The sequence below is a fragment of the Curcuma longa genome, chromosome 1 (assembly GCF_044706935.1).
Source record: "Curcuma longa cultivar G26 ecotype Majalengka, Jawa Barat chromosome 1, ITB_CL_G26_1.1, whole genome shotgun sequence".
NCBI lineage: Eukaryota > Viridiplantae > Streptophyta > Magnoliopsida > Zingiberales > Zingiberaceae > Curcuma > Curcuma longa.
Window position 1 is genome coordinate 980,848 of NC_133861.1, and position 10,332 is coordinate 991,179.

At 36.0% G+C, this 10,332-nt stretch overlaps 1 pseudogene; it reads left to right on the plus strand.

The window, feature by feature from the left end:
* The first annotated feature begins 8,820 nt into the window (after window positions 1-8,820).
* On the plus strand, window positions 8,821-9,615 carry LOC141814503 (uncharacterized; annotated as a pseudogene).
* Window positions 9,616-10,332: the final 717 nt, after the last annotated feature.

A 10,332-nucleotide genomic window follows, 5' to 3' on the forward strand; every position in this document is an offset into this window, starting at 1 on the left:
TATTAATTCATTGAATGATGCAATGGAGGAAAAACATATAGAATTAATGGGAATAAAGGAAGAATGAGGATGTGATCATACAGAGATACATTGTTGCGATGAATTCGTGACAACCAAAGATCTTGAAAAAGACATCCACGATGTTCCCGGAGGCATCGTCGACCTTGATCTGGAGCTTCATCCCTTCATCGTCGGATTCGTCGCCTGTTGCGTTGAAGATCCCCGTCCCAACCGAGGGATCATTTTTGTCAAAGGATGATCCGAAGTTCCAATAATTCTCGGAGTCATCCACCACCGTCTCGTCGTATCCTCGCTCGGCCGCCGCCCACATCACTTCGTCGCATGTTGGCGTGCGGATGAGCCCCGTCCCAACCGAGGGATCCTTTTTGCCAAAGGATGATCGGGCGTTTCTAAAATTCTCGAAGTCGTCCACCACCCTATCGTGGTATCCTCGCTCGCCGCCGCCGCCATCGCCGCCTGAGCCCGTCGCCCCAATCCGAACCCTAGAATTCGCCATCCTGCAACCCTCAACATCCTTTCGTCGTGTCTCTCTCTATTCCTCAGGTCGTAGGTAGGTCGTAGGTTTTTATAGGTCGTTGCTTGTTGCGATGTGGATCGGGTCCCCGTAGAAATAGTATTTAAAGAAGAATATCTAGATTACTTAGGCAATTTTATTATATAAAAATTTATATAATTTACTATATAATTTTGAAATAACAATTGTATTCTATAATTTTTTTAAAATATATAACAACTTCTATAATATAAAAATAAATTATTTTATTGATGACATCATTTTCACTTGCTCGGCCCGCGTAGAAAGAGTATTTAAAGAATATCTAAATTACTTAGGCAACATATTAATTAATCATCTTATCAATGAATATTATAACAACGATTTGATCAAGATAATAAATTTGTCCCTGGGACAATGATGTCACGGTAAGATATCTAGGTTGTCACCCGTATTTATAAAAAATTTTCTTCAAATAAGGAGCGCAATCAAGGATGCTGAACCTGGTGGTCGATGGGAAATTTTTGTGGAACCGGATCGATCACCTCATAATAGTCAATGAGACTAACTGAGATTTATCAAATCAAAAGATAATAACTTATAAATTATTTTATTGATGGCTTCTTTTTCACTTGCTCGGGCCCACTTACAAAGAGTATTTAAAAAATACCTAAATCACTTAGGCAACGTATTATATAAAAATGTATATATATAATTTACTATATAATTTTGAAATAACAATTGTATTCTATAATTTTTAAAGAAGGTATATATAGCAACTCCTATAATATAAAAATAAATAAAATTTACTATTTAGTGAAGATAATAATAATTAATTAATCATTTTATCACCTTATCAATCTATTGGAATATTAGTAGGGGCGGAGGTAGATTTCTACGAGATTGGGGCCACATTTTAAATATTTAATAATTAATTATTAATTTTAAAATAAATATATTAAAATATTAGTAATTTATTTCAAAAAAATATTCTGAACAAAAAGCTGGGGTTGGCCCCTACCTGCCCCGCTCGTGGCTCTACCCCTGAATATTAGTGAGACTTCAATTAAATCATTTATAAAATATTTTATTAATATGATAATAATAATTATTATTATTTTTATTGCGTCTAAATTACTTATTAATGATTGGTATGGAGTCTTCGATCGTAGCCACCGATTCGTGTGCCCGGGTCATGGTTAATCCCGATTGGCAAAGGCCAAAAGGGGCCGCATTTTAGCTAGGGTTGGCCAGGCTAAGCTAAGGCGACGGCGCCGCTGCGGCTCTCCTTCATCCTTTCGCCGGACGGAGAACATCGGAGGCTACCAGCGGAGATAACAAACATGATGTTTTACTTTGCCACGTTCTATACCAAATTGTTCTTATTGCCACCATCCAAATACGAAAAGATGCGTATTTTATTTCCTCATGCCTATGCTGTCTGGAAACTTGGAGACGAGAAACGGAAAACGCGGAAACAGAAACGGGAAAACGGCAATAATGAAGTTTCCAGATTTTGGAAACGTACAAGAACCCCCTTCGTCTTCTCCATCGCACCCACCGTTCCACCAGTCGTCCGCTCTCATGCAGCGCGCGGTAGCTACACCCCTTTCCGCCGTGCCCGAGCGCTGCAATCCCCCTGCATCGCCGCTACCATCGCTCTTCCCGCCTCCGTCGGTGCTGATCCCGCCTCCACACCGTTGTATATCGCCGCCATCACCCCGATGGCGTACTCCTGCCCCTTCCCTGTCATCTTTTCTACTGCTCCGGCTAGCGCCGGTGCTGTCGCGGGGTGGCTCTGCACCTCCGCGGCGCCGTCCGGGACCGTGCAGAGGAGCTCTAGCGCTGCCAGCGCCCGCTCTGCGGTCGCGCCGCCTGGCCCCGACGCCGCTACGACCTCCATTGGCCATTTCTTGTAAGTGGAAACGTTTTCCAGCGTTTCGGAAACGGAGAAGACAGTCTAAACGTCGTTTCCAGAGAGTGTAGTCGCATGCATTTGTTTGTATATTTGTAAACCTTTTTTTTATAACAATATTTTGTATTTTACAATTATTCTAAACATCTACTTAATATTTTATATATCTAATTAATTCCACAAGGCAATAAATTAAGCCACATGGCAATAAATTAAATTCATCATTTCATTTAATTAAAATTTATTTTAAGGCAATTTTCCTAATTAAAAGGCTCCTATTAATTAGTTTTGCCTAAAAAATCTTCATCCTCACCTTTTATACTGTAATTAATTTTAAATCAGAATTTAATTAACTATTAAAATTAATAGCGGAATGAATAATGATATATATATCTTTATGATTGTCTAGAACCTTTAATATTATACGTACGTACAAATTATATAACATATTTCAGCATTTAACTAAGTTTTAATAAAAACTAAGTAAGAGTACGTAATTATATGTAAATTTGTAATAGGGTATCAATAATCATAATATAAATATCAAGAAAACGAAACACATTCATTATATTGTCCGTGATGGAGTAAAATAATATGTTTCGAATCACATTGGTAAATAATTTATTTTAAAGAAGAGAAATGCCACTAATTTCATTTTAATTGCTATCAATTGCATCTAATATAACTTCTAGATTTCTTGGGCTAATAACTCTTACTAAACTTATTTAATATAAATTTTAAATTTCACAACCTTGAAGTTCATAAATCTAGTCAACTCGCTCCTATTAATGGAGGATCATCTTTGGCCTATGACATGAACATGTCAAAAAAAAGTATGATTTTGACTAAGGCTAACAAATCATATACAACCAAGGCACCTATACATGATCACAACTATGAAAGGCAGGCTGACTTAATATTTATATGAAGAATTTTTAAGGTATTGGTCTCATCAATTAAGTCTTTACATGTGTATCTCTCAAACCTTCATAATTCATAACGATATAGGCATTATAAACACTTTTGTAAACCTTACATATTTAAGGAGAATTTTCATAGACCAACTCTTGCACAATGAATTCATTATAGGTATAATCTCTAACAAACTAGATCTAATTATTTCGAGTCGATGACCTTGTCCCCGTTTGGTCTAATCTTTATCAATCAGCTTATAAGCATGATTTGATTGCCTAACCTAGCCTATTAGGTAGTAGAATTTAATTGTTGGTGAACTCAACCCTTGATTAAGGTTGATCAGGTTCGAAATGAGATTCAATATTTGATCAATATATTTGATGGTTTGAGCAAAATATCAAGTATGTTAAATTGATTGAATACTTGATATGGAAAACCCCAAATGGATCATGATTGATTGAACATTTGACAGTTGGAAGTCCAACATAGAATTAAAAAGAGAAAAGTTCCAGTAGGTCATGACTGATTGAGTACTTGTGAATTAGAAGTTCAATATAGAGTTGACAAGGAAAAATTATAAGTGGGTATGATTGATTGAACATAGGCAGTTAAGGTCCAAAGATGTTGACAATAGAAGTTCTAATAGGTCATGAGAGACTAGATGTTAGGAATATAATAAAAGTTCTAACATGTTAAGGGCGACTGATGTTAATAGTTCATGAAAGACTAGTTGTTAGTGTGATGAAAAATCCTGATAGGTTATGAAGGACTTGATATTGGGTAGTAGATGGAAACTTCTGATAGGTCATAGAGGATTGAATGTTAAACCATTGATCGGAAGTTCAAATAAATCAAGGTGTTTGAATGTCTATCATTTTTTGAAGTCTAAACAAGTCATGGAGGACTAGATCTTGAGCAAGGGATAAAGTCCTACTAGGCAAGTAGGTTGTGTAGGATTGGATCTTGGGTAAGGGATAAAGTTTTATTAGGCCAAGGGCAACTAAATGCTAAGTAAGGTTGGAAGTCCGAAATGAGAGGATTCAAGATAGTTGAAGTCCTGGTAGGTTAGGCTGATCTATAATTGGACAATGAGTGAAATTCCAAAAATAAGGAATCTCTAAACATGGAAAGTCCTAGTAAATTGAGATTAACTTGATACTATATAATGATAAAATCTTAATAAGTCAAGATCAATTTATATTAGACATATGATAAAGCTTCAGACTTGAGTATTAGTTAATCAATTGATTAAGCTAATTGGCTTAAATACTATGAGAAATATTTTTACAATTGTGAACTTGAATACTATGAGAAATGTTTTTACAATTGTGAACAGTATTAATCAATTAGATGATAGCAAATAGTCAATTAATCCGATCCATCAATTGACTAAACTACAACAAACAATCAACTAAGTGAATAGTGTTTTCAACATAAATATTAATCTAGAGAGCAGAATATCAAACTTATATTTTAATATATGATCAGTTTAAAGTTAAATTATTGAGTCACATCAAAATCTTAATTCATTAATTCAAATTTGACTAATCATAATTTAAATTTAATTATTTATAATCTAAAGTTAATCAAGAATAATCAAAATTATTCAAAATTAGAAAAAATAATTTTTAAAATCTAAAAATTTAAAAAATCCAAAGTAAAATTTTAAAATAAAGAAAATAAATTTTCCAATTTTAAATCAGAAGTTGAATTTTAAAATATAAGAAAATAAGTTTTCAAATTTTAAAAATTTAGATTTGAATATTAAAACTAATAAGAATCAATTTTCAAAAATCAGAAATTTGAAAAATCAATTTTTAAATTTTAAAAATAAAAAAGTTTTCAACCTTTGAAAATTCAAAAAATTAAAAATTAAGAACTTTATAAAATAAAATTACAAAATTAAAAATATTATTAATAATCTATCTAAAACTCAAAATAATCTTCTAAGTTAAATAAAAAAACATAAATGAAACTAATTAATAATCATATTCAAAAAAATAATAAATTTAATAACAATTAAATTATGTCAAAGTGAGTTGTCATGTTCGAGAGTTAACACGAAATGTATCTAATTGTGTATTTTGTTAGGATCTTGCAAGTTAGAAGGGGATTGAATAGTTCTAATCACTTCATCTTTGAGATTAACAAAATAGAAAAGTGAAACAAGCACAACATATACACAATGCTAATGCGCGGATGATTTTATTTGGTTCACCGCCTCCCCTAAGGCGACTATATCTAAGGCTAACTTAGTATTTTATTAGCTCGATTGATTTTCTCCTTTTTGGACAAGATTTGAAAACAGAGAAATCTTCTATAGTAGTATTACAACACAATAAAAATGAAAATGAAACAAAAAGAAGTAATAACAATTGATAATTTAAATATCAATTGATTGATTTATCTAAGCAATCAATTAATAATAATCCATCGAATATTGTAGTTGGATCGATCTCTTTTTCTGATCGGCATCAATCGATTAATACTAACCATCAATTGATTGATACTATCAGTCGAATTGAACACATGAATCGATAAATTTTTATGCGATTTCTAATCGACATCAATCAATTGATGTTAACCATTAATCAATTGATGCTATCAATTAAATCGACATCAGTCATTTCTAATCGATAAGTTTCTATTTGATTTTTGATCACCATTAATCAACCAATATCAATACTCAAATTCAACTTTGGTCGATTCTTAATTGATATCAATCGATTGATAATTTAAAGAAGTCTCTGTCTTTTTTTTTTTTTTTTACTTGTGAGAGAGATTAATAAAAAATAAAAGACAAGACGAGAGAACGAAGAATAAAGAAATTGAGATAATAATATTTTTTTTTAACGAAAGATAAAGGGTGTGATTCCAAGGGTTTATAATAAGAAGGTGTACTATGATTTAAAAGCGTTAGAGATTCCAAGAACAAGAGGTGACCTATTAAACTAAGCCAGTCTGTTCATTGAAGGAAGTAACATTGCACATCCAAATTTGAATCCCGTCCGCCGCTACTCAGGCACCATCCTCGCTCGACCAGTTCACGCTGGTGACATGACTGCTGTCGTACTCGTCGCAGGTGCAGCAGCAACCGCCTGCACTACCAACTCTTTTGGCCATTTGCGTCTCTCACAGCTCACAAAACCTCTCTTCTCACACGATAAAAATGATTCCTCTGTCACGCTTCTTATGCTTCCTCACAGACAACCGCCGCTAACGCTAACAAAGACGAAGAAACCACTACCCTTTCCTTCCCCGAATTGAAGATCGAGTCTTAGACCGAAAAAACAGGAACCAACTGGGGAGACGCTTGTCCGATGTGTTGTGTCTCTTTGCTTAGGTTTGTTTCTATTCGAGAAATTTTTTGCATCTTGTTTGTTTGTTCCGACTGGAAACTTTGTCATCGTGGTTCTTTTTGTTATGATTTCGTGGTGGTTCTGTCCCGAAGGTATTTCTTTGCTAAGTTTTCCTGTTTATTTTGTTTGATTCTAGCTCGAAAAGGATTTTTCTAGCTGCTATCGAAGTGCAAACTCCGTCTGCCGATTCTTTTTACCTGTTCATGCCATATTCGCGTTGTTTTTTCCTTATCGTTTTCGCTAGTAATTATTCTGATACAAAAGGTGGTGCCTTTGCCATCCCAACGCCTCCTCCTCAAATCCCAAGTCTTAATTCGAGAACCACAACCCTACTCCAGTTACTACTTGGTGGCTGCGCCACCAATGGCGGTGCACCAACTCCTTAGAGTCCCGATGCTTACCTGGAGTATGCACTGGTCGATCTACATCCACCCCGTCTGCCACTTTCTGCTTCTTCCTCTCGTCCCGTTCACAATTAGAGGTCTCTGAGTAATGCTTCTTAGGGTATCTTATTACCAGAATCAGGCCATAAAAGAAGCTTGTGACCTTGGTTTTCTCTTAAATGAATTTGCTATTTGGGCTCAAAAAGCTAGGTACGTATGAGGATTTAATAATCAGGCTAGTGTCCGCATACGAGGATTATGTCTTTTATCTACCAGCCTTTATGGACTTCCGTGGTAGAATCTACCACTCAGGTATATTGCATTTCCATGAGCTAGGGTGATTTAGCTCGAAGTTTAATAGTCTTAATTTGCCAACAGTCATCAAGAGGAAGAAGGAAACAACCAGTCGACAATGGACATAGTAGCCTCAGCTGCTGCATGCTTTAAGTATAAGAAATTCTTTCTTTATGATGAAGCTCTTCTATGGTATAAGGAAAAACTGATCGTAAGATTCTACGCTTATGATGAGAGTTTAATAAGCTTCGCAAAGGAAGCTAAAGAACCATATCAGTTCATAGCCAAGGCCCTGTGTTACGATGGAGTTCAAGAATATGGTAGAATACCAACAACTCAAGATGCAGCCGCCAGTGCTTATCCGATCATGAGTTACTTATTACTTAACGAGGATATGAATAGGAGAACGAATCTTATTACGTGTGAAATTTTTTAGGATCAGTCGACAATGAACGAATCAAAATAATGGGCTCATTCTAATATCTCAAAATGGGCTGATCATATCTAAAAAATTTCACATGTATATTGATCGCCTATTAGGTCAGTGGAATCGGCAATATGCCACTAAGAGCATATGCAACGCAGATTAATGGTGTTTTAATAACAAAGAGAGAGAGAGGATGAGTCAGCAGTGCTTGCCCATGTGGCAATGGCAGCCACATGAACGCATTCAATAGTTTGAACGCGTTCATGTGGGCAGTGGGGTCCACATACAATTTTTTTTAATTATTTTATTATTAATAGTGGTGTTATAACGTATCAGCGTTGTGGATGCTCTAAGTGCAACTATCTTACCCCTGTCAGATTAGGACAAAGTTCCAAAATTAAGAGAAACCAAAAGCTAACTCATAAGGTCAACAGGAAAACAAAAAAAAAGGCAAAAGAAGGCCTACACTCAGGGACGCGATTGTTCTAGTTGCAAGTGATATGGAACCAAGTGCAGGGATTCACAAGTGTTGACTCTGAAGCACGTTGTCAGGATCCGAAAGACTCTTCCCTCTTGGAGTTGGACGACTGGGAGAGCAAAGCCGCAGAGTAGCGACGGGCCACTGCGGAGGCGGAAAGCCTAACCTCGGCGACGGACAGAGAGGCGATCGTGGGATTTAAGAGTTTTTGTTTTGGGCGAGCATGATTTTTTTTTTGCTGCCAGCGCGGCTCCACTTGCACACGCGTTGGGAAAATCCCAATCAAGTCTCGATTTACCTCCTTATAAATGGTCATGGGACTGATCGTGTGGGACCGCTAAGGTGGCGGATTCCACCTTTGCAGAAGAGTAAATAGAGTCGTGCAGTACTGACGTGGCGCGTACATACACGACTTATTATATATATATATACACGACTTTTCCTGCACGAGTTGTGCGCGCCTACTGACGTGGCGCGTACATCCCTTCACGTGCGTGACAACGTGGCTCTATTTCTCTCCTCTTCCTAAACCCATCACGACGATTACTCTGCATTTTGCTCTGTCGCAACTTCGCCCTTCGTAGAGAGCTATTACTCTTTATCCTCTAAAGAGTGGTCTGGATCGGAAGCTGTCGATGATGTTGCGAACAAGAATTCGGAGAATCTTGAAGCCGAGGAATTGATCGAGGAAGATGAGCCGGAGTTGGCTCCTACGGCAACGGAAGTAGCTTTTCTGCCGAAAGATGAATCGCCGCTAAATCAGATGAATTAGCCGAATCTGAAAGGGGGAACTCAAAAACTGCTGAGGAATCAGCCATATTCGTCGATAATGACACTGGTTTGACTGATGAGATAAGTCAAGTTACTACTGTTCTTGAAGAGATTCCGCATCGCGACAGCAGCAGAAGTCCTTGATGTCGTTAAACACAGTGGAAATGGCCGTCAAATTGCTGGAGGAGACAAGACATTACCGGCGACCAAGGTGCTAGAGTTGGACTCTTGTGGTTGTGCTACTTCTCTTGCTTTTCTTGAATTAATGTACTGATTAGGGAATATCTCGTGCTATGCAGGTCTAGCATAGCGCTCCGCTGGTGGTGCATCGTTCAAAATCGTGGAATTGTTGTGGTTTGCTAGATTTTGTCACAAATCCTGATGGATAGTTTCAGGTATTTTAGTCCCCTCTTAAGATAGTTTATGCTAATTTCTAGCTTTTCCATTGGTTAATCACTTCAAAGACCCATAAAATTTGATCTATTAACTAAAGAATATTCATGCATAGATAGTTTACAAATTGTGAGTTTTTCATACTTTTTATATAACTTGCAGTTGATAAGTTCGTGTACCAGAACTTAGAGTGAACATGTCATCTGATTTTCTTAGGCCACCATATTTGATGGTATACATTTTACAAACTCAAGACACTTTAATTGGGTAGCATGGCTTGATTAAACATGATAGGAGATGAATTGCACGGAAATTTTATTGGAAATATAACACAAGATATTTGGAATGGTTTCAGTAAAATCTGAAATTTAGCAGATATGGCTGCAAGAAATTAAAATAGTAAATAGTTTTGAAATGCATTTTTTTTCTTTGGAAAACTCATGCAACTTAATCATGTGTAAGACACACAATATTCATGTATCATGTTCCTTTAAAATAATATAGCTTTAATTGTCGTTTTTGTCTATTATATAGATATTTTAACATTTATATGATGAAATTAAAAATACCTCAGCCCAGTAGTCCTGGGTTCTGCTGGGCTTGGCACGGCCTAACTAGTACTAGTCTGCCTGAAGCCCAGACATATATTATTATAACTAGTAGTGGGCCTAACATTTTGGTGGAAAGTTTACGAAGTAATTAATTAATTCCATGCGAGGAATATATATATGTTCTTGCGTGTGTTTCATTCATCTGGTAAATTATTACAAAAAATAAAAATTATTGGTATGTGTTTAACTAACTCCTTGATATATATGTAAATGCATTTTGTTTTTTCGTTTCTAACACAGCCTTTTATTTATTTGTTTTTCCGTGTAGCTTT